Raw genomic sequence first — 24,102 nt, 5'->3', positions numbered from 1 at the left:
AAGGGAACTCCCATAATACTACTGGTAGATTTCTCAACAGTATCTTTTCAGGCCAGGAGAGAATAGGATGACATACCAAAATATTGAAAGAAAATTACTTAACCAAGAACTGTGATCCTGATTAAGCTGTCCTTCAAAAACAGGATGGATAAAGATTTCTTCATTCAAACAGAAGTAAGGTAGTTTATTACTACCAGACCTGACTTACAAGAAATGCTAAAGGGAGTTCTTTATTGGTACTTCCACTTAAAGAATAATTTTTTAAAAAGTAAAAAATTAAACATAAGACTAAAACATTTTTAAAAGAATAATTAACAGCATTCTTCAGTAAACTAGAACAAATAGTTCTAAAATTTATATGGAACTACAAAAGGCCCCGAATAGCCAAAACAATCCTTAGAAGGAAGAATAAAGTGGGGTGGATCTCACTCCCCAACTTCAAGCTCTACTACAAAGCCACAATAATCAAGACAATTTGGTACTGGCACAAGAACAGAGACACAGATCAATGGAATAGAATAGAGAGTCAGATATAAACCTACACATATATGGCCGATTAATATACGATGAAGGAGACATACAATGGGGAAATGACAGCCTCTTCAACAGCTGGTATTGGCAAAACTGGATAACTACATGTAAGAGAATGAAACTAGATTACTGTCTAACTCCATACACAAAAGTAAACTCAAAATGGATCAAAGACCTGAATGTAAATCATGAAACCATAAAACTCTTAGAAGAAAACATAGACAAAACTCTTCTTGAATATAAACATGAGCAACTTTTTCATGAACATATCTCCCTGGGCAAGGGAAACAAAAGCAAAAATGAACAAGTGGGACTATGTCAAACTACAAAGTTTTTGTACAGCAAAGGACACCATCAGTAGAACAAAAAGGCACCCTACAGTGTGGGAGAATATCTTCATAAATGACATATCCGATAAGGGGTTAACATCCCAAATATATAAAGAGCTCACATGCTTCAACACCCAAAAAGCAAATAACCCAATTAAAAAATGGGCAGAAGATATGAAAAGACACTTCTCTACAGAAGAAATTCAGATGGCCAACAGGCACATGAAAAGATCCTCCATATTGCTAATCATCAGGGAAATACAAATTAAAACCACAATGAGATATCACCTCACACCAGTGAGGATGACCAACATCCAAAAGACAAGCAACAACAAATGCTGGCAAGCATGCTGAGAAAGTGGAACCCTCCTACACTGTTGGTGGAAATGTAAACTAGTTCAACCATTGTGGAAAGCAGTATGGAGGTTCCTCAAAAAACTAAAAATAGGAATACCATTTCACTCTTAGGAATTTACCCAAAGAAAACAGGATCCCAGATTCAAAAAGACATATGCACCCCTGTGTTTATTGCAGCACTATTTACAATAGCCAAGACATGGAAGCAACCAAAGTGCCCATCAGTAGATGAATGGATAAAGGAGATGTGGTACATATACACAATGGAATATTATTCAGCCATAAGAAGAAAACAAATCCTACCATTTGAAACAACATGGATGGAGCTAGAGGGTATTATGCTCAGTGAAATAAGCCAGGCGGAGAAGGACAAGTGCCAAGTGATTTCACTCCTCTGTGGAGTATAGCAACAAAGCAAAAACTGAAGGAATAAAACAGCAGACTCAGGGAACCCAAGAATGGGCTAGGAGTTACCAAAGGGAAAAGGGTTGGAGAGGGTGATATAAAATTAACATACAAAAACCAGTAGTTTCTATGTAATAACAATGAATTTTTCTGAAAAAAAAATCAATTCCATTTTTAGTAGCACAAAAACAACAAAATTCTTACAAATAAATTTGAGAAAAAGATCTCTGAATGCTGTAAGACATTGACAAAAGAAATAAAAGAAGATACAAATAAATGAAAAGATATCCCCTGCTTATGGATTGGAAGAACTATTAGAATGTCAGTACTACCAAAAGTCACCTGTAGATTCAGTGCAATCCTTATCAAGATTCTAATGTCATTTTTACAAGAGTAGGGAAAAACAAAACTCCTAAAATTTATGTGGAACCACGAACGAGACCCCAAATAGCTGCAGAAATCCTCAGGTGACCAAAGCAGGAAGCATCACACTTTTTTATTCCATGCTATACTGTAATGCTGGTGTGCATGTGGAGAAAGGGAACCCTATTGCCACTATGGGCAAGAGTGTGAAAGAGCCTCAAAAAATTAAAAATAGGACTACCATATGATCCAGCAATTCCACTTCTGGAAATATGTCCAAAAGAAACAAAAACACTAACTTGAAAAGATATGTTTACTCCCATAGTCATGGCAGCATTATTTACAGTAACCAATATCTGAAGACAACCTACTGATGGATGAATGGATAAAGATTGTGTGTATATATATACACACACATGCACACACACACACACATACACAATGAAACATTATCAGCCTTAGAAAAACAAGGAAATCCTACCATTTGCAAAAATGTGCATAGACCTTGCAGACATTATGTTAACTGAGATAAGTCAGCAGAGAAAGAGGAATACTGTATGATCTCACTTATATGTGGAATCTAAAAAAACAAAAACAAATTCATAGAAAAAGAGATCAGATTTGTGGTTACCAGAGGCAGACAGAATGAGAGAAAGAGAATTGGAGGGAGGTGACCAAAAGGTACCTACTTCCTTCACAGTTATAAGATAAAGATGTACTACATATCTAATGTACACGGTGATGATAGCTGATACTGCTGTATAACATACAGGAGAGTTGTTAAGAGAGTAAACCCTCAGAGTTTCCAGCCCAAGGAGAAAGTTTTTTCCTTTTTTTCTTTCTTCTTATTGGATCTATATGAGAAGGTGGTTCTGAGCTGAACTTATTGTGATAATCATTTCACAATATATTAAAACAAACCATCATGCTGTAGGCCTTAAACTTACACAGTGATGTATGTCAATTATTTCTCAGTAAAACTGTGGGGAAAAAGGTCTGAAGTTGGTACAATTAAAACATAAAACCTTAATAAACTATTCCATTAATTACCACCTTGAAAGCGTTTTAATAAAGTAAGTTTGTTAGTTTTTTTTCAAGCGTAGCAGAGATTAATTTCTTATTTATCTGTGGATAAAGTGAAGGCTTCTGTGGCCAGGATTCTCACCTGGCCCTGGTTGGCTAGCTCACTACACATGTGGGCAATATATTGTTATTGACTCTATATAAAGAGCTCAGCCCAGTGCTGTGAGTGACATGGTGCATGGCCGCAAGGCTGCAGGAGAGCAGAGAGGCGAGACTGGAGTAGTGGCAGCACTGAGGACAGAGACTGAGACAGCTGTGGAGGCAGAGAGGCCCAGAGGCAGAGACCGGCTTGCTGCATGCAGACTAACTTTGAGTGGTTGGGATTGTAGTGATTGACCTGCCACCGTGGGAATAAAGTTGGGTATAACCCTTAATGCCTAAAAACAGTTCATCTATCATAAACACTTAGGCCAAAAATCACTTAAGAGGCAGTATAACTCAGAGGCCAGGTGGGCCAACAGAAGTCCTGGTTCGGCTACTTCCCAGCTGAGACCTTGGGCTTCAGGGTTCCTTTCTGCAACATGATTGCAGGGCTGCTTCTTAGGTTGTGAAATGAGGTTGTATGTGTAAAGAGCTTAGAACAGTGTCTCCCTCTGTAGGAAAAGTAGGGGAGAAATACTGAGAGGAGAGAGATCGGGGGAGATGGTGTAAGAGAAAGTTGAAGCAGGAAAGTAGAAGAATCCCAAGAATAAAATGACTTGAGATATATCCAAAAAGAGATACATAGGTGTGCTTATCAGCAAAAGATTGTAATCTGTGTGACTTAAGTCCTGGCCAATTGCCTGGTGTCCCCTGGGGTCAGATCGATCCCTATTGGCAGAAAGGATTTTATGGACAGGTGGTTGGGGCAAAGTTCAAAACCTGATTGTTTGCATTTGATTGACAAGGATGTGTAATTATTTACCGGTGCTTGCTGAGAATATCAGTTCAGCTTTTTTGGCAGAAAAAGTATTACATTTAATATTTAGAGGCATTTCTTTAGTCACCTGCTCTGGCTTTTGTTACAGCTCTCAGTTTGGCATGTAGCGACAAACCCACTGGTTAACTCATTAGACATTTATTATTTAGAAATTCATTTTCTCAAAGCAAAAAAGAACCCTTTGTCATGTCCTAGTTCCTTCCTGTAAGGATGACAGTACCTGTGAGTTTAATATCATGGGGCTCATTGGAGGGCTGAGAAAATAAACTTTGCAAAGACAGTAATAACTTAAAATTTTTTTTCTTAGATGGAAGTTTCCTTTTCAAAATCTGAATTGAACTTTATCAAAACAGTAACTAAACTTTGAATAAAGCCAGATTACTGGGTTGGAAGCTCCAGGAGGGCAGGGATGTGTCTATGTTATGACTATTACCTTTGGGCCTAAATCAGTACCCAGGTCATAGTGGGCACTCAGTAAATGCTGACATAATGAATACAATATTTATGTTAGCATGGCTGTCGCTTGGCATAAGAACAAGTCAATGGGGAATAGAACACATATCACCTAAAACATAAGTCCTTATGTTTCCAATGCCATCACTTCTTCACCGTCAGGACTTATGTTGTCTATTCCAATTAAAAGAGAAAATTGTGATGTAAAGGAAACACAGTGAAATGTTCTGGGTGCATATTGTGTTTGACATCTGTAATACATTTTAAATAAAAATTTCCCAAATCCCATTGTATTGAAATCATTATGTTTCTTCGCGGTATTGTTCATTGCAGCTTAAAGTGAAGCTAGGTTGCTGTCACTGACAGTGGCATGTGTTTTACGTTATTAAAATGGTATGTCTTCCGGGCCTCGTCACGTGCTCCAAAAGCGTGCGTGATTTCTTTTGATGCTGTGCCCTGTTGCCGCTGCAGATTTAGTACCAAATGTGGTCTTGTTCCCTTCCTGTTGTTCTTTTGACCATTTTGGAATATGCCACATCCAGTCACACAACAAACTGGTTCAGTTTTCTCAGTTCCCTGGTCATCTCCTGTTGGATTAGTATCTAACAGCAGGAAGTTTAGACATTAAAAGTAATGGTTATAGTCTTCCCACTTCAATGCTCTTCCTTCCCTTTCTTTCCCTAAAATTGGCGTCTTTATCTCATGATACTATTATTAGTATTATATATTTATATACTTATTTTATATTATATATAGTATATATTAAAAAAAATAGTATAATTAATGGTGTTTGTGTATGCACACACTCATAGATAGGAGAGAGAGAGATCGAGAGAGAGAGAGAGAGAGAGAGAGAGAGAGATTGATGGGTGGATAATTTGACTTGTTCCTAATGCTGAAATTTCTTGGTAGCAGTTTTACGGGGTGGGGGGGGTGCTTATTGCAACTGAAATACCATAGTCATCTTGAGATGTGAGGAAAACATATGCTTAGAAAACCGCCTCCTTTTCTCCTATTGTTATGGAAGACATATGCAAAAGGAATGAAGGAACCTGTATTTTTGTAGCCAGGGCTTTGTGAGAAATAATACTGGTAGAGAAACTGTCTCAAAGAGAAGTAAAAACTCATGGCACTTTCTCCTGGCAGATTAACCTCATCTCCCTCAGCTTCCCCTGCCTCGGAGAGCTGCCTTCGGCCTTGACCAAAGCAGAGTGCCCAGCTTGAGTTAGCTAGCCTTTGGATCGTCACTGGCCTCTGCCAGGATGAGTGGAACATTGCATGATCGTTTGTGACTTTGCCTGCCATTAGCCTACTCAGCCTAGATGAATAAATCCTATGGGAGGGGGCAGGGAATTTTGGCCTGCACAGCAAACCAAGTTGCTATCTCATCTGCCTTCTGGGGAAAAGTGAGAAAGAGTGATTCTCTGAGACTCTGAAAATATAAACACAAAATAGAATCCACTTGGAATCAATAAAAGTGTTAAATTCTCTGTTGGTCATGTGACTTATTCTTGGCATTCAAGGAGCCAGAGGCTCTTGTGGTCTAATCTGGAAAGAGTCACTAACTCGCTATGTCACCTTGGCCAATTGGTTGATCTCCTTGTGCTGTAGTGCTTGGTCCAGCTGCTGGATGGATGAAAGCAAGACCTCACTGAAACCAGATGCTGCCTCTCCGAAAAGCTTTCGGCAATAAATAATATCGTATATACTTTGTTCCTGGCAGCAAGTACTGAACTGTTGTAACCCCCTGTTTTCACTTGCTTCTAAATTTCTGGAAATTTCTCCTTTGGGCTTGAATTTTTCCATGCTTATCCTCAGCCCAAAACTTTTTGGAAAGTTTGACCAAAATTTCACTTAGCTGTTTTTCCTGAATGAGGGGAGAATCAGGGCAATGCATTGTTTTTCTCAGCTCATAAATTTCAGTTTTTCCTGGTATACTTCAGAAAAATAGCTGAGCTGCTATATTTAAAGTGTTGAGTAGAAGAATCATGGTATAGTAAAGAATGCCTGCCTACAAAAGACAATTTTAGGTTGTTGAGTGTATCCTTCTGTCTTTAAACCAAGGCCACACACGATCAGGACACACATAAAAAAACTCTAGTCTAATTTTAAAGGTGGCCAAAGAGGAAAATTCCACATATTCTCTCAGTAATCCATCCCCAGTTACCAAGGGGCAACTTCAAATACCATCAGTTGTTTCTTTCTTGACCGCTTGCTCTATGTCCACAGGCCTAGTTTCTAAAAAGATTTCATGACGATGTGCTGGCACAGACCCCCTTGTTTACATTTTGAATAAAGTTGACCGTGTTTTTCAGGAAGCCTTCAAATAAGCCTTCTCCGATCGTCAAACTGCATCACGCATCCCTTCATGGCACTCATGACATAATTACATACATGTGTGATGGCTTGAGTGTGTTTCCCCACTAGCCCCGTAGCTCTGTTATACTGGGGCTCAGGTCTGTTTTACCTGCCATTGCCTCTATGGCACTAAGCCTAGTGCCCGAGAATTTAGTAGAAATACATTGCTGAATGAATTAAATGACCCTCAGTGCAGTTGTTCTTGTTGGGATTTGTTCACAAATTTGTCCACTCAGACATGCATGCACTCAACAAGCATCAGTATCTACTTTATGCCAAGCATTGCTGGGAATATATCTCTCCTTTGGCAGCTAGGACAGAATTTCTTATACACCCAAACAAAACAGTTTATTTGGTACCATTACTTACCTGTAATTGGAATATTGGACTAATAAAGCCAAATATAATCCTAGGGAATCTTATCATTTACTGAGTGTCTACTGTATGCCTGGCACTGTTAGATCCTGAAAATAGAACAATTAGTAAAATATAATCTTTGCCAGGAAGTCACTTACAATTTAACATAGCAAGAAAGCAAATCCTAAGATAACTATTATACAAGGCAGAATTTAATAAAGACTCAGGTGGGAGCTAAAAGCAAGAGAGAGATCACTACTATACCCCAAAGATACCTTGTGATCTTGGGGAAATCTGAAGAGTCAGGAAAAGCATTTGGAGTTCCCTGTGTGGTCAAGCACCCGTGAGAAGAGCAGTTTTCTGTGGTTCCTTTCACAGGCACACCCTTGCTCCCTAATCTTACTAACCTTGTCCTCTTTCTCTCTCTGCCTTCAACTGTGAGAAACTGGTCAAATCTATCAGTGCTGGAAAATAAACTGGAATGAAGCTCAAGCTCTTGACATCGAGGTCATTGGGGTCATTACTGCATGCATAAGACCCCAAAACCTCGTTATGCTTTTATAAACATGGGTATGTTTTTGTCTGTAGATCTCCTTGTTTCACCCCCCAGTATGAAGAATGTGCCACAGGGACATAGTGTGTACAGTTATAGGTGACTGAACTGAGGACACACTGTTCACTAAGCCCTAGCCACACTGACTTTCCTCAGCTCCCTAACCTACCAAACTCATCACCTCCTAGTCTGGAAGGCTCTGCCCTGAGATTTGGGCACAGCTGGCTCCTCTTGTTCTGGTCTTAGCTCAACTGAAAGGTCTTCTATGACCCCAGTTATGTAGGAATCTACCCCTCACCCCTCGTTTCCATCACTCTGTCACATCAGCCTATGGTGCTTGCTTTATAGCATGTATCCCATCCGATAGCTTCTTTTTTCATTTGCTTACTTCTTTTTGTCAGTTTTTTCCCACTAGAATGTCAGTTCCATGAAAGAGAGCTTTGCCCTGATGTCGAGAGCCCTGGAGAGGACCTGGCATCTGACAGGCATGCAAATGTGCTTCCTGGGTGACTGACTGCATGCGTGGTGGTAAGAGGCCCAGGGAGTTGGTCAAGCATCCTATTCTGCTTTTTGCCTGAAAAAAAACTCTTGTGAGAACAGCTGTGCTGGAGGTGCCTCTGCCTTGATTCCAGCCAAGCCCTTCTCTCCACCAGTGCAGCAGGTGCACGAGGCACGCACACTTCCATGGTTTTCAGCTAAAGGCTGGCATCTTGGAGACAGGTTCCTACTGCTGCAGAAGCCAGTATTTTTCAGAATTTAATCCATATTTCTTCTACGCCTTTCAGGTATCTGACAAACTTGCTTCAGGTGTAATTTAGAAGGTTGCTTCAGGTTTATAAAACAATTTGTGCTGTGATCTAACTTTTCCAACACATTTGAAAAGCTTTACCATTTCTCTTGTTAATGATTTTCATCTGCCAAAGAGCTTGTCTAGTTAAAAAGCAGATCACTGAAGACACTCTTGGCACATATTTTTCATATTACTTAGGTTGATTTTGTTTTAATGTTTTTGCTTTTCTGGGGAAACCTGTTGATAAAGAGAAAAAATTGACTTCTGTTTTTAGAAAAGATGTTACTTGGGTCAAGAGTTCTAGTCACATGAAATATATTTCTCAAGTTCTTAACAAAAAAAGGGAGCAAACAGACAATTTTTGGAAATAGTTTGGGGTAAGAAGGTTTGTCCTATTCAGGGATTCTCTTAGCTATTTAATACTAATTTTGAAAGACTTATTTGCACTCTCCAAATTAAAGATTGTGGCCAAAAGGAAAGGCTAAAGTCATGGTTTTCTTCAGCTCAACATTCTGGGTGTTAAGAATTTATAAACAGAATTTTTTGAAGGGGGATCATAGATGGGACCTTTGTACAAAGTCACTGGGCCAAAATAAACACTCCATTGTTACATAGTTTTGTATTGCACATAGGAAAACATCCCTATCATTATTCTATTAAGGGGACACAGATTACCAGATTTGTGAAAAAAAAAAGGCCAGTGGTTGATTGAGCCACTTTGTGTGTAAAGGGTGGTGCATATTGACTGCCAAATTTCCGTCAACACGAGAAACAAAATTCATATATCAAAACAATTTTTTTCTTATCCATTATATAAGAAATTTATGCATATTAGTACTTAACCAGAAGAAATGGCACAGATACTTTTTGTTTTCAGCAGGCTGTTGAAATATCTTGATTATGAACATTTTCTACTTGAAGCTTAAAAGTGACAATGTAAATGCAAATTAACAGTTTTAATAGATGGGTCTTCCCATCATTTCACCACATTTTTCCCTCTAGCAACAATATTAGCTATGGTAATCAATAAAACTGCTAAATATAAAAAAAATTTTCTCTAATTTTGAAATAGCATGTCAAAAAAACCCCTCCACTACTCCTAGCTCATCCTGAAGAAGAAATTGGTGTTTGTATAATCACTGTTATCTGCCACCAAGATGGATTGCCATTGTGGCGGCTGGTTGGGCAACTTTTCTCACTTGGTTATTTGCCCAGGGTTATAAGAACAAGGACCCAAACCCAAAGATCATGCACTTTTTTGTGGTGAGCTATTGGCTCTGCTTGCATCAAGCAAGGCTTATTTACTGGAGGAGAGAAAGAACATTTTATCAGGGCCTGTAATCTTCCAGGTGTTATGCAAGATCATCGAGGAGGCAAGGATGAGGTCTTGTGTCTGGTCTCAGATCTATTGCCCTTTGGGCAATAGGGAACGAGAAGGCAGAGCTGGAAAGTTCTAGATGATTCATAAATGTTATTTTCTTTGTAAGCCACATTTATCATGTACCTTTTCTGATGATATTAAACAGCGTCAGTTTACTATTTTATATATATACAAATATATATATTTTATATATATCTACAAATATAAATATTAAGCCTCTACTGTCCTGAGGGAATTTATAGTTTGGTAAAGAGAAGATAATTTATGCCTCACTGTCATAGATAGGCTGTGATAAACTGAGCAAGAGAGTGACAAAGTACAGTGGAGCTTCAGAGCACAGAAATGTCCCAGCTGATTCAGTGAGGAATACTTCCATGAAGAGAGTTGAGGTGGACCTCGAAAACTTGGTAGGTCTTACAAAATGAAAAGAGCTGAGATGTGGCAAGAGGGAAAGCTGAGGGGACTCCAGGAAGTACCAAACATACCAAGTGAGAGTTTGGGCCTCTCCATACAGCAAATTAAATAGAGCTGAGTGTTGAAGGGAATATAGCTTGAATGAGACCAGGGAATCGGTTGCTTGGGGCCTTGATTGACAGCTAAGGACTCAGAGTCCTAAGCAATGGGAAGTCATTAAGGAATATTAGAGAAGAAGATGTTATGTTCAGAGGTAGACTTTTGATTCCTAGCAGCAAAGTGCATGATGGATTGGAGACAGAAAAGTAGGAAAACAGGGAGATGACGACTGTGTGGAAATAGTCCCTAAAATGAGCAAAGAGACAGATATACATATCTCTTATATATGATCATGACAAAACCTCTTCACAGATTGGTATCTTTCAAAGGAGTAGTGTCTGTATAGAACACAAGTTAAATGAAATAATTCAACGGTGTTTCACTGTAATGCGATTTAGTCTGGATGGCTCAACTGTGTGGAATTAGGAGCAATGTCTAATGATGTCACAGATCTCAGTCAGCTGATGAACAATATAAGACTTATATTCAAATACATGCATCAGTAGGGATCCTCCTTGTCAAAATCCTGGCCATCTCTAATTATCTGCTACATTATAGATGGCAGGGCTATGTGTGCAGGGCTGTGTCTGTACCAGCAGTAAAGGTAGCTTTGGGCGTTTCCCACCATTCTACAAGTACACAGGTGTCTGAGTCCTAAAGGTGGCTCCGTCCAGTCAATTCTGAGTTTGACAGACTGCATGGAAGTTCCACACTGTGTGTAACTGAAGCCCACTGTCCCAGATACCACTTAACTCTTGGGTGTGTCACTTAGTTCCTGTTCCACTGTGTCTTCAGCAAGTTGCTAATCTACAGTAAAAATATCCTACTTGCCTAAGGTGATTTTAGGCAGTATATTCACCCCTGTAATTCCTTCTATTCCTGAGACGTAAGATCTATAACTTTTTTCTGGATCTATTATTTTTAAATATCTTAATATTAACTAAAAAATGGAGCCAAAAAGTCCATTCAAAAGAAAATGAACAAACAGGGGGCCTCTTCAGTCCATCTTCCCTAACTTTATTACACTGGCTCCATCCTCTTCACCTGAAACAAGTTAAATATAGAATTAGCACTGAAGAGAAAGAGAGTGAAATTGTTCACTTTTGAGCACTGGCTACAGCTTACAACACAAATTAAAATTCTGATGGAAGAAGAGAAATTGTCATGTAGCTATTTAATTTTAGTTTTAACTGACAAAATCAAGCTTTATAAGGAAGACTCAGGCAGACATTCATGAACGAATGGGAGCACTTATCTCTGAAGTTATTGAAATGCAAGAAAATGTCTACACTGTCTTACAAAATCGTTCACATTGCCAGTTTAGTTAGAAGAGCGAGATGAGCCCTGGTGGAACCGAGTGGCAGCTCTGTGTTTTTATTTAATCTATTGACTACTTGGCCTTCTTGCTGGGAAGTGGGGACCACATTAGAAATCAAAACAACACTTCTTTCAAATCACAGGACTTTGATATTTTCTAGATACTGATAGAACTTAGTTGGGGCTATAGAAATTACTACTAGTGCCAAATCTTTTATTAACATGCAAGGTGAGATACTTTGGGTAGCAGCATCAGATTCAGAAATAGATTGTTGGCACAAACTGTATCACCTATTCTCTTGGGTTTTCCTCTCTTTCAATGAGAAGAACACCTAAGTAGACTGTTTTTTAGATAAGCAGGGGAAGCTGCTCTGATTAATTCTGTGGAAAATGTCTGAAGGCTATTAGTGTGTGACATGCAGAATAAATATATAAGGAAAATACTTCTGCATGCTTTGAAATATAAAGGGAAGCCTATTTGAAATAATCATACAATTTCTTACATGTGAAATCATTTTATTTAAATCACTGATTCTTTCTCTAAGGAATACTCAGCAGGGGCTTCTGAATTCATTCTCAATGATTGCTGCTTACTAGCAGCAGAAAAAATTAATTATGGACTTTCTCAGGATATTCTCTGCAATCACTTGAGATAGTGAATGTGGCATCCTGGTGTGTTTGCATTTAGGAACTGAGATGACCACAGATGTATGAAGTTCACCCTGGATTATTATGTCCTTTACAGGGTCTGTGCTTGCACTGTCCTTTTAGGGTTACTGTATTATTATTTTGACGTTTCTCAAATTTTGTATGCAAAATGTTTGGGTTCTTGTTTTAATGAATATTTGCTAGCAGGTTCACAATGGTCCACTTGAGTGAAATGAACCAGCCCTTTCATAACCCTTTGTTGCAATTCAGGGTGACTAAACAAAACTCCCTGGTCCAGCTTATCCAGGTCTTGTCAGCATTTTGTGATGTCCAGGGAGAGAGATTGAGAACCATTCAGTAATCATTGTGCTCCTAAATCTGATAGAGTTTTTCATTGGAGTTTTTAAGAACATAGCTTCCTTTTTAAGGCTAGTGAGAAAAAGAGCAATTTTTGCATTAATGGGACTCTGCTGGCATCAGAACTCTGGAAGCCTTGTGACAGAAGTGTTATAGCCTGTGCAATATCACATGTAATTTCCTTTTCTTCTTGGAAAGTCTACTCTGTGGCTTTTCGCTGGACTCTGAAAAAACTATTCCTCAGCCTAGAAATGGGGATTGAGAAATCTCCCCTTCCTCTTCATACAATGCTGTCTGGAAGAGTCAACTGTTGAGTCTCGGGGGTGGCAGGCATGGATACAGTGACTGGAAGTCCCCTGAGGCACCATTCCAGCCCTCCGCTCAGCATTGTTACAGGAGTGGATGCCTTAGATATGGGAAGTCACCTGAACTCTCTTTATCTTTCTACCTGTATACATTTTTATGGGCTTATTATTTTTGACTCTGTCAAAATGTAAACATCTTTCCCATATATGCTTGATAGCTGTTATTTGTAAAGAAACAAACTTATGCAGATTAATTTGTGGTCCCCAATTTTCCTTCTCCAGCCTCACTCTGCTCTCTGCTGCTCTGGAGAAAACACTGTCATATACTGGCATTTATGCCATCCTGTTTATATACTTTTCAGTTTTACTATATATATGAAATGTGCATTTTACATACATGAAACATAAGTTATTTGTGTATTTGTAGATGTACTTTAAGTGTGATATGTGGTATTCTGGAAATTATTACTTTTACTACCAAATATTTTTTTTTCAGAATATGTTGTTACATTACACTTGTTCATTTTTTAAATTGTTGTATAGTACTCCATATTTTGAAAGTACCATAGTTTATCCATTCTCATACTGAAGGATTTGAATTTATTTGTTTTGCTAAAATAAGTTTGCTGAAATAAATACTCTTATATATTTCCCTTATGACACATGCAATAGATTTTTTCTGGAATATGCATCAGTGGACTTGCTGTCTTGTGTCACAGAATATATGCATTTTTGGGTCTGGTAGATATTGCCAAACTGCTGTCCAGAGTGCTCATACCAGTTTGCACTCTACCAGCAATGTGTGAGAACCCTCACTTCTGCAGCTACTTGCCAGCACTTCTTACCAGATTTAATTATTTGTGGTTGATGGATATGAATCACCATCTCATTGTTTTAATTTTCATTGCTCTGATTATTTATAAAATTGAACATCATTTTTACAGGGCAATTAGGCTTTTCTCCTCTCTCAAGTATATATTTCTACTTTGTCCATTTTGTTATTGTCCTCTTTGTTGATTTATAGAGACATGTGTACATATACATACATATAATCCTAATGTATATGTATCTTGGTATATGTGTTTATATTTCACATGTGTATAACAAATGTTTTGTTATATTTGTTGAAAACTGTACTCCCATCTGTTGATTGGATTTTTTATGACATCTTTTAATACAGATAATCTTTAAATTTGTATATAGTTAAATTTCTTTTGTTCTGCTTTCTGTGCCTTCCTTAAGAAATCACTTTCTCCTCCATGGTTATACTATATATAAACTCCTCTAATAGTCAAATTGCTTTAATTTACTTCTTAAAGTTTTGTTTAAGAGGATGTAGACTTTGAATTTTTTGGAGCTAATTTATGTGTATGGTGTAAAGCATGGAACTGTTTTTTTCCTTATGAAATACTAGTTGTCCCAACACCATTTACTGAATAGCCCCATTCTCTCTTCTTGTTTGCAATGCTTTCTCCATTGTATATTAAGATCCCATAGATGCTTTGGACTTTTCTAGGCTTTTTTTTTCTGTTGATCTCCTGTCCTTACAAGGTACCATGCCATGTAAATAGTATTAGCTTTTTTAATAGTGAACATGCTTCAAAGTATAGGTTGCTGTTAGCTGTAGGTTTTTGGGTGGTATATTTTTTGTCAGATTAATGAAACTGCTCTCTATTTCTAGTTTTTTAAGAGTGTATCATAAGTAAGTGTTAAATCATGAACTGATTTTCTGCATTTTGGAATAAACATTTTAATGCCTTTCTTAAAATATTCATGTAGTAGATTATATTGATAGACTTTCTGATATTGGACTATCCTTGCATTCTTCTTTCCTCTCTTCTTTCCTTCCTTCCTTCCCAGAAAGCCCAAAGCATATTTTGGTAGACTTGCTGAGGTATTAGTTTAAATAATTACTTTTCAGGAATTTTATTTGAAAAGCTAAATATGGAAAAGTTTTTTTACTTTAATTTTATTTCAAATATGGTAATTACCTAGAATAAGGATACTCAATTTCTGCCTACTGAAAATAAAAATATCTACAGAACATAAGCCTAAAAACATCTCCTTTTCCTATTTCTATACTACGTGAGGCCTATCACTTTTCCATAAGTTATGGTCAGTCTCAGCCTCACTTTTGTTTTTTTCTATTGTGAGGTGTGACCTCCTCAGTCCTCCCCAGTGTGAGGTCCCCCAACTAACTCAGCTGATCTTCAAGGCAGCAGAAACCTGCAACAACCGCTTTGTCAGTGCTCACCCATGTACTCCTACATCCCTCAGTCAGGCTGCTCACTCCCACATCAAGCAACATTAGTGTTACCAGTTTATACACATTATCTATTTCTCCCAAACAAAGCAGAAAGTCTAGTGCATTTTAATTGTCCTCTGAGATAATCCTGTTTCTATTTTCTTTGTTTCTACTGCATAAATTGTACTTTCCTTGTTTCTATGTATTTTTGCCTTTTTTGATCTATAGAAAATGTAGTCCATATTCTTTCTACAAGCAATATTTAGTTGAATTAACCACCATGTTTTATATTTTTTCCCCTTGCCATTTATTTATTTGTCTAATAAATCTTTACTGCATGCCTTCTATTGACCTTTCATGTTATAGGTGCTTGGATATATGGCACAGACTTTGTTGTCCCTGACAAAGTCCCTGAACTCATAGTTAACGTATGTGTAAGAGGAAAGAAAGAAAATAAACAGTAAACAAGTGAATATATCAAATAAAGAAAACTATTATGGAAAAAATAAGAGAATAGGAGTTAGCTGAACCGAGTTGTCAGTAAAGAGCTCACAGATGAAGTTATATTTGAATGGATATTTGATGGAAGTCTGGAGAAGAGTATCCAGGCAGAGCAAGCATCATATTCTACATGGGGTCTTAAAGAAACATCAAGTATTGTTGGAGCAGAATGAGCAAGAAAAGTGTGATGATAGATGGAGGAAGAAATAGCGGGTAAGGTTGTGGGGTGAAGGTCAAGAGAAATCAAATAAGACTTTCAGACTACTCTAAGTGAAATGAGATGAACAAGGGACTGACATGTTCTTGTTTTAGCAAGATCAAGATCTTAGTGGAAATAAGGGATTCAAGACCAGAAGCATGTAGATTGATTAAGAAACTATTAGAATAATACAGATAAGAAATGTTGCTGGCTTGGATAAGGGAGGTAAACATGGAGATGGTAAGAAGTGGTCATATTCTGAATATAATTCAAAGGTATGTCTGAAAGAATTAGTTGATGGATTGGTTAGGGGTATGATTGAAAGACTTGAGAATCTGGAAGACGAAGGTGATATTGACTGAAATGACCAAGAATGTGGAGTGAGCAGGGTAGGAGGATAAAGTTAAAAGTTGGGTTATAGATTTTAAGTTTGAGATTCCTATCAAACATCCAAAGGTTTGGTATTTGGACACTATTCTCCATTGATTCTTCCACCCTACTGGGCACTTCATATTGGTATACTTTTCCATGTCCTTTTCATTTTTCCCAACTACATAATACTGAAATACCATCAGGCTTATATATCCAATTGACTATATCCAATTATTAGTCTATTGGATATATAAGCCTGTAGTTCAAGGATGGGATTCGGGTTGAAGTTATATATTTAGAGAACAAAGTCATATAGACAATGTTAATGTCATAATACTGTATGATATCACCTAGGGAATAAGTGTAAATAGAGAAAAGAAAAGAGGAAGATAAATCCTGAAGGCATTTCAGTATTATGTAGTTGGGAAAAATGAAAAGGACATAGAAAAGTAGAGCAAGATAAAGTGCCCAGTAGGGTGGGAGAATCAATGGAGAATAGTGTCCAAATACCAAATTAAGACAATGTTTCAAAGAGTGATCTACTGTGTCATATGTTACTAATAAGTCAAATGAGTTGATTAAGAAGTAACCACTACATTTAGCAATATGAAAGTTATTAGTGAAAGGACAAAGCTATCTCCTTGGAGTGGTAGGGGTTAAGTCCTGATTTGAACAATTTGAGAAAATGGACAAAGAGTAATTTGAAATAAGAGTGCAATGCAATTACTTCAAGAAGTTTTACTTTATAGAGGAGCAAGGAAATAGGTCAGTAACCACAGGAATAATAACTGGAGTAGTCAGAAGACAACCTTTTTCTTTTTAAGACATGAGAAAGTCAGCAAATATTTAAGAGGGCCCTTGTTTCCTTGTAAAAAAGCTCCTTTAGCCATTATTTAAAACTTAGAATCTTTAGGTAGTAAAGTCTGGTTTTATATGCCTCCTCCACATACAAAAGACTTAGTGATAGTTTAGCTAGGTATTGAATTCTAAATTGATGGTTGTTTCTCCAACAAAGGTATTCATTTGTGCCCTGGCATCTTTTGTTGCTGAGGAAAATTCTTCTACTGGCCCATTTGAGTTCCTTAGTAGATAATCTCCTTATTTAAAGTAACTTCAAAGATTTTCTCTTTATTCTGATGGCTTGTTGCAGACTTATTTTTTATTTATACTACCCAGTGATTACTATGGGCTTTTTATTTGAAAACTCATTCCATTCTTTTTTTTTTGTATAATTATCAATAATAGCCTTTTCCAAAACTGATAGTTTGCAGTTTGAATTAAATTATCTCCTTCTGGAACTTCCATTATACGTGTATTGCAACTTCTCAATCTGCCTTCCAGGCTTGTAATTTTTCTTTCACATTTTTCAGCACTACTCTCTTAATTAAGAAATCAATAAGCCTGATATTGCAGTATTTGGCACAGAGGAGGAAGTTCAAAGTGTAAACTTGCAGTGGCACATTGGCCAGCACTTCAGACTTTTTTTTTCAATTTATTTTTAAGACTAATTGACCATATTAAGCAGATGGCCTCAAAATCAAATCAAAGATGAAGACCTAAGGATAGTCTGGTATCAGCCTGGCAAAAATCAAGCTGATTAAAATGCTTTCTCATATTTTCTATTCCTGCTATACCTTCATTCCTAGAGAATAATGAATAAGATTTCCTTCAAAAGATACATGTGAAAAACAGAAGAAAAAAATACAACAAAGAAAGGAACCCAACAAAAAGTGGGAGGACATATATAATTACATTAAATGTCTCAAAAAGTTAGTCCCCCTAATTCTCAAATAAATATGAATTGAAACACTGAAAGATCATTTTTACCCTTTAAATTAGCAATGATGGAAAAGAATATTTTTGCTGACAATTGTACAGTGAAATTGAAGTTCTCTGCTGATCTGGTCTGAGTCTAAATTAGGACAGTTTGAAACCCATTGAGTGATATCTATCAATCTCATAAATAGTCTACCCCTTCCACGTTCCATGCAGCAGCATCACTTCTGGGAATCAAGCCTTAGGCAATAAACAGAAATACAAACCAAATTCCCTTCCTTTCAAGGGGTGTTTAGTGTACCATTACTTATAATATTGAAAAACTAGAAGCATTCTCTATCAATGACCTACAAACCTTTTTGACTGCTATCCACAGTTAGAAAATACTGGGTCTGCCTAGTGAGCCAATAAACATACACATGCATTAAAAAGTTTTATGTAAAGAAACTGCCTATTCCTTTTTTTCTGTCCTGTGCCACCTGTCTAATAGACAGAGTGGCCTATAAACTACGGAAACTTATTTCTCATAGTTCTGGAGGCTGGGAAGTCCAAGATCAAGGTGCTGGAAGATTCCATGTTTGGTGAGGGCCCACTTCCTAGTTCACAGACAGCTGTGTTTTCACTGTGTTCTCACAAGGTGCAGGGTGGTGGGAACTCCCTAGGACCATTTTTATAAGAGCACTAATCCCATTCATCACCTAATCACCTCCCAAAAGCCCCACCTCCGAATACCAGCACATTGAAGATTAGGTTTCACATATTAATTTGGAAGTGGGGTGGGGGGAGTGGGATAGAGTCTATAACACCATCCCATTCATTTAAACAAGCCAACAAACAAAGCTCAGTTTGACCCACTAAATTGATCCCACAGCCTAATAATAGATAGTGATTCAGTTCAAAAAGCAGTGAAATGAATGACCAGTAATAGGAATATGATGGAATATTAATGTAGAAAATAAATTTTACGTTCACAGTTTTTGTTTTTATTTTTGGGTGATTGGGGTGGGGGCAGATTATGCTTTTTTAGCTATCATGGAAAAGTGTTCAATGTAACTCCATATAATGGGGATTTACTGTAATGATATCAGATCTTTGTTGTGCACAAATATTCTCATGTATCTTTCTCTTAATACAACATGGATCCTTTATAGATAATTTTATATTATCTTGAAATTCCTTGTCCATTTACTTGAAACTTCTCTAAGCTAATAGAATCTGCCTAGGTCACCCAACATTTAATTTCAAGTACAGTTGACCCTTGAACAACACAGATTTTTAACTGCATGAGTCCATTTATACATGAATTTTTTTCAATGAATATATTGGAAAACATTTTGCAGATTTGGGACTATTTGAAAAAATAATGTCTTCTCTCTAGCCTACTTTATTTTAAGAATGCAGTATATACTACATATAACACTCAAAATATGTGTTCATCGACTATGTTATTAGTTGTATTTGTTATTAGAAGGCTTCTGGTCAACAGTATGCTATTAGTAGTTTAGTCTGGTGGAAGTCAAAAGTTATTTATGTGTTTTTGACTGCTTGCAGGGGAGAGGGGTGAGCACCTCTAGCCCCAGAATTGTTCAACGGTCAACTGTATTTCCTATTGGTCAGCTGTTAGCATTCATTCTCAGTCTAATCAGTTAATATTAGCTGAGCCAGTTGGATTTCATTTGAGTCAACAAAGAATTGCTAAAAGGTACATTTCCTAGAAAAAGTGGCAATTTAATTGGCAGACTTAAGAGACACTAATGTTAAATGGAAAGAGAAAAATCAAAAACAAACAAAAAAAGAGACAGCTTTTGTTTGGGGTCTGTTTTCATCTTTCTTTAGAAATTTTATTAGAGAGTGACAGAAAAGGAATCCAGAATTAGTTGTACATTATATTGATACTACATTGCTACGTAAGTAAGTACTGTACATTTATAATCAGAAAAAAAATTAAAATTGGTTCTGGGAAAAATCATTTTGCACACCAGTATCATGTACTCCTACTCTTGACTTAGCTCATCTTGGTGGAATAAATATGAAGTGTCTATGTGTAAAATTCTTCAGAAGCAGAAAACCTCACGTTTGTCCCACTAATACCATTTCAGAATACATTGCTCAGTATACAATTTGGTTTTGGGGGACTGGGTATAAAAACCTGGAAAGATAGATCCCAGTAATAGGCCAGGCTCCTTTTCTAAGGTCCTATACTCGCCTACTCTCTTTGTATAACCATGATTTGTTACCTGTTTTTATTTATTTGATAAGTTCTCCAATAACTTGAGGTTTGGAATTTGGTTTGGGATAAAGTGAAGCAGATTGTCAGCTGTTTTCTGATTAAACCAAAATAATATTTCTGTATGACTATGATGATCATTTCTGTGGCCTTAATTCCCCAAATAAAAGTATTCATAGGTTCTAAAGTAACAAATACTTCTGATTCCAGCACACTAATAGGATGGATTCGTTACTCTCTTAGAAAAGGAGGGCATATCTCTTAAGACTCATAAAAAAGCCATATCTGAATGTTGCATTCAGATAAAATTTCCTTTCTTTATAGAAATAGATATTTCTTCATGGAAATTTTTTTCAGCTTCTGCTTTTACACAAGTTTTGTGTGATTACTCTTTCCCACTACTCTCCTAGTTGAGCCTGAAAAATCAGGTGTAAAGGATTGTTTTCTTAAAATCATAAGCTAGAAGGTCCAGGCTGGCTGAAACCCCTGGCTAGTTGGCCCTTTACCAGTGTTTAAATCCTTATTATCTGGGATCCTACTTCAGGGTAAGAGCCAGGAAGTGTTTCACAAATCAGCCTTTCAACATCCCAATCAGCAGGAGTGGAGAATGGTAAGTGGAGGTGATTTCCCTGAAAATACATATACCACTTCCACTCACACCCTGCTAGCCAGAACTGAGTCATGTGACCACAGTTGGCTGTAAGGGTAGCTTGAAATGTAATCTTTCACTGAATTCTATTACTAATTGACAGGTGAGTGAATATCGGAGGACAATGAATAAATATTAGAGCACCCTACAGATTGTGGTGTTAATCCTATGAACAAAGAAAGTCATTTAAATTTTTATTCAGAGGGATGTCATAATCATAATTGTGTTTCCAAACATAATTTTGTTTGAAAAGGATTGGATGTAGCCTGAGTGGGTGTGAAGAGGCCATTCCTGAAGTCCAAGTGAGAGATGGTAGCTAGAACTTGGCAATAGCAGTAGGCAGGATAAAAGGGATGGGGTGAATTCAAAAGATACTGAAGAGGTAATATTCACAGATGAAATGTGAACAGAGGAGGTAGAGAAGATGTCCAGATAACTCTAGGTTTCTGGCTTGTGTTGCAGTCCCTGGAGGAAGACCAGGTTTAGGGATGAGGTGTTTATGGACCCCAGAGCCCCTGAGTTCAGCTTTGGAAATCTGCTTTAGAGGCATCAGTCAGGCTGATTCTACACATCCAAAATAGGATTTCAAAACAAACTGACCATCAGTTCACAATCAGAGTCTCATATCTAGTCATTGTTAATTAATCTGTTCAATGGGATGTTTCCCTGTGAGGGTTTCTTGTGTTAAAGGGCTTTGTACTTATCACTTGTCCAAGAATGAATCATCACACACAAACATAGGAAAGCCAGCCAGGTGGAAGGGAGTCTTTTAACCAGCAAAAGGCCTTGCTGATTCTGGCTGTGATCACAGTCATGAACAGTCATCTTGTGTAGATAGTATGGATGGGACTGTGGATCACACACAGGAATATTAGTTACACAGCCCCGTGTGTACAGTAACTCAGCCCACACTCAATGAATGGAATCATCATCATTGTTTTAACCATATTAGGCACTACAAGAAAATATGCAAAACTCCAGAGCTAGAAAGCAGTCATTTTGTTTCTTGTGTTATTTATATAAGTAATTCACTAAATGTTTAGTCTTTTGCACCTTTTAGTTGACTTGTGACATTTTTCTTAGACTTACTTCTATCACAAGGTAATTAAAACAAAAACCACGTTAGAGTGCTGTATCCTGCTCAAGCAACCAAAGCATCCTACAACTAATATATAGGTGGTATTGACAATTTCCTAATCAACTACTTTGTACCACTGATGCTATGGCTACACATTTACAATTAAGTATGTTTAGATTTCCAATGAGCACTAATGTTTTTGAATTCATTTTTTCTTCATTGGACAAATATACCAAGTGCTACACTCTGGAGCTTGGGATATTCAGTGAGTTTCTAATGAATGCAAGGGATGGCCACCCTGCCTTCTGGGAGCTGACATCCTTGCATTGCTATGGGATTCAATTCAGATAAACCTATCATGCTCTCCAGCCAGTCCACCTCATAGTCTGTCAATCTGATCACATTCTAATGCTTGGCCTCCTCCTCATCTGGCCTGGCTGGCTCTGTGGTGATGGGTCTCCTGAGGCTCCTGCCCAGCCCTGGCCTTCACTTTAGTTGGCAGAGCCCAAAGAAGTACTGGGCAAAGGTCGGGGGGGTTCGTTATGTGAGGCAATGGGCTGCGTGCTTTCGTCTACTCTTCTGGTACCAAGGGTGTGTGTGAGAGACAGAGAATGAGAATATAATTGATTTGGGGAGGATTATATATGAAAGCAGCAAGACTGAGAAGCTAGAGACTAAGACATGCCAAGCAGTGACCAAGAAACTTCTACCATATTGTACAAATTAGTGTAATATGGTCTGCTTGTATATACGTGACTGAATGAAAAAGGAAATTTAAGACGTTCTCGCCACACAGCCTAGAGGAAACCAAACGAAAATCCAGCCTCTGTTTCAAGAATATTGCTGGACTATTGGTTAGTATTCTGTTCTTGTTCACTTCGATTATAGGCTGAGTCAGGTCTCTTTTTTTTTTTTAACTTTCTTTCACATTTTTTAGATGTAGATCTCTGCCCTGGCCTGTGCCAGATGTTTCCTTCTCTGTGCCCCTCATTCTGCCTTCTCCTGGCTCAATTTCTCCTTGCCCCTTCTTTTCTCTACTCGTCTGCTCTCCTCCTTTCTGCTCTAAGCAAAACCTCTTTTTCTTGTCATGGAGGTTATAAAATATTTTTTATTAGGTAAAGCTTCAGACCGCCTTCCTCTTTGTCTGATCACCATTAAGATATAGTTTGGGTTTCCAAAGTTTGTTCTTTGAATGAAAGGCTGGTTTTCTGAGCTGGTACATTTTGAGAAAGTCAATAGAGATTATGATTTGCACTCAGGAAACACTTCAAGGTTTTAATTCTTATCTATGTTTTACATTTCAACAGTCAGTTATATTTTAGAAGAATATCATAAAGGTGAAGTGACAGCACACTTCATGCTTGTTTTGGATTTCTTTCAGGTTTACTAAAGTCTTAGGGATGACCAGCACTTTGAAGAAAAGAAAATGAGACTGTCTTTTTGTGTTTCTAGCCATGCCTCTTTGGTGACTGGCTCTGGGGCTTTGGGTTCCTTACTGCACACTTGATTAAATCTAGCCCATCCCCTGATGTGGTGATGGGAAACGTGACTTACTTTCACTCATTGCAAAGCATTCTGATGAACTTCTAACAGAAGGATAATCTCCCATTGCTGCAAAATACCCATTTTAAAACAGTATCAAGGGGTCTCTGTTTATTTCTTCAATATTCATTTAAAACTGAGTGTGCTGGGCACTGTGAAAAATAGGAGACACAGATGAGCCTCAGGAGAGAGCTGAGGAAATCACAGGAGTCACAGTGCTAGGAGAGCGGTGTGTCAAGGCAGCCAGCACGCAGAGAGCAGGGGCACCACACCTCACCTGGTAGGGAGTAAGGGTGTTGCTGGAAATGCAGCTACGCTGAAGTGACCTTGGGCTGAGGACTGGGGGAATGAATAGCAGAGATGAATGAAGTGGGAAGAGGACAGGAAGCAGAGGGGCCAAAGGCGTCATGACCTGGAACCTTCTGAGATTTCTCCATGGACATAGGAAAGGGGAGGTTTGGAGCATCAGTGTAAGATGGGAATGAAACGGTGAA

The 24,102-nt window shown here is 37.8% G+C and overlaps 1 protein-coding gene across 3 annotated transcripts in view; it reads left to right on the top strand.

Moving 5' to 3' along the window:
• GHR (growth hormone receptor) overlaps positions 1-24,102 on the top strand; it is a 237,137-nt gene that overhangs the window by 72,554 nt on the left and 140,481 nt on the right. The window contains exon 1 of one of the 3 annotated variants that reach the window (XM_073236619.1): positions 19,188-22,920. The exons of the other annotated variants lie outside the window; for them this stretch is intronic. The gene's annotated coding sequence lies outside the window, so the exon portion shown is untranslated. Of the gene's footprint in view, positions 1-19,187; positions 22,921-24,102 lie in introns of those variants that run through there. 3 annotated transcript variants of the gene reach the window in all.

Source organism: Manis javanica, chromosome 1 (genome assembly GCF_040802235.1).
Source record: "Manis javanica isolate MJ-LG chromosome 1, MJ_LKY, whole genome shotgun sequence".
Classification (NCBI taxonomy): domain Eukaryota; kingdom Metazoa; phylum Chordata; class Mammalia; order Pholidota; family Manidae; genus Manis; species Manis javanica.
This window is presented reverse-complemented; position numbering and strand designations above follow the sequence as displayed.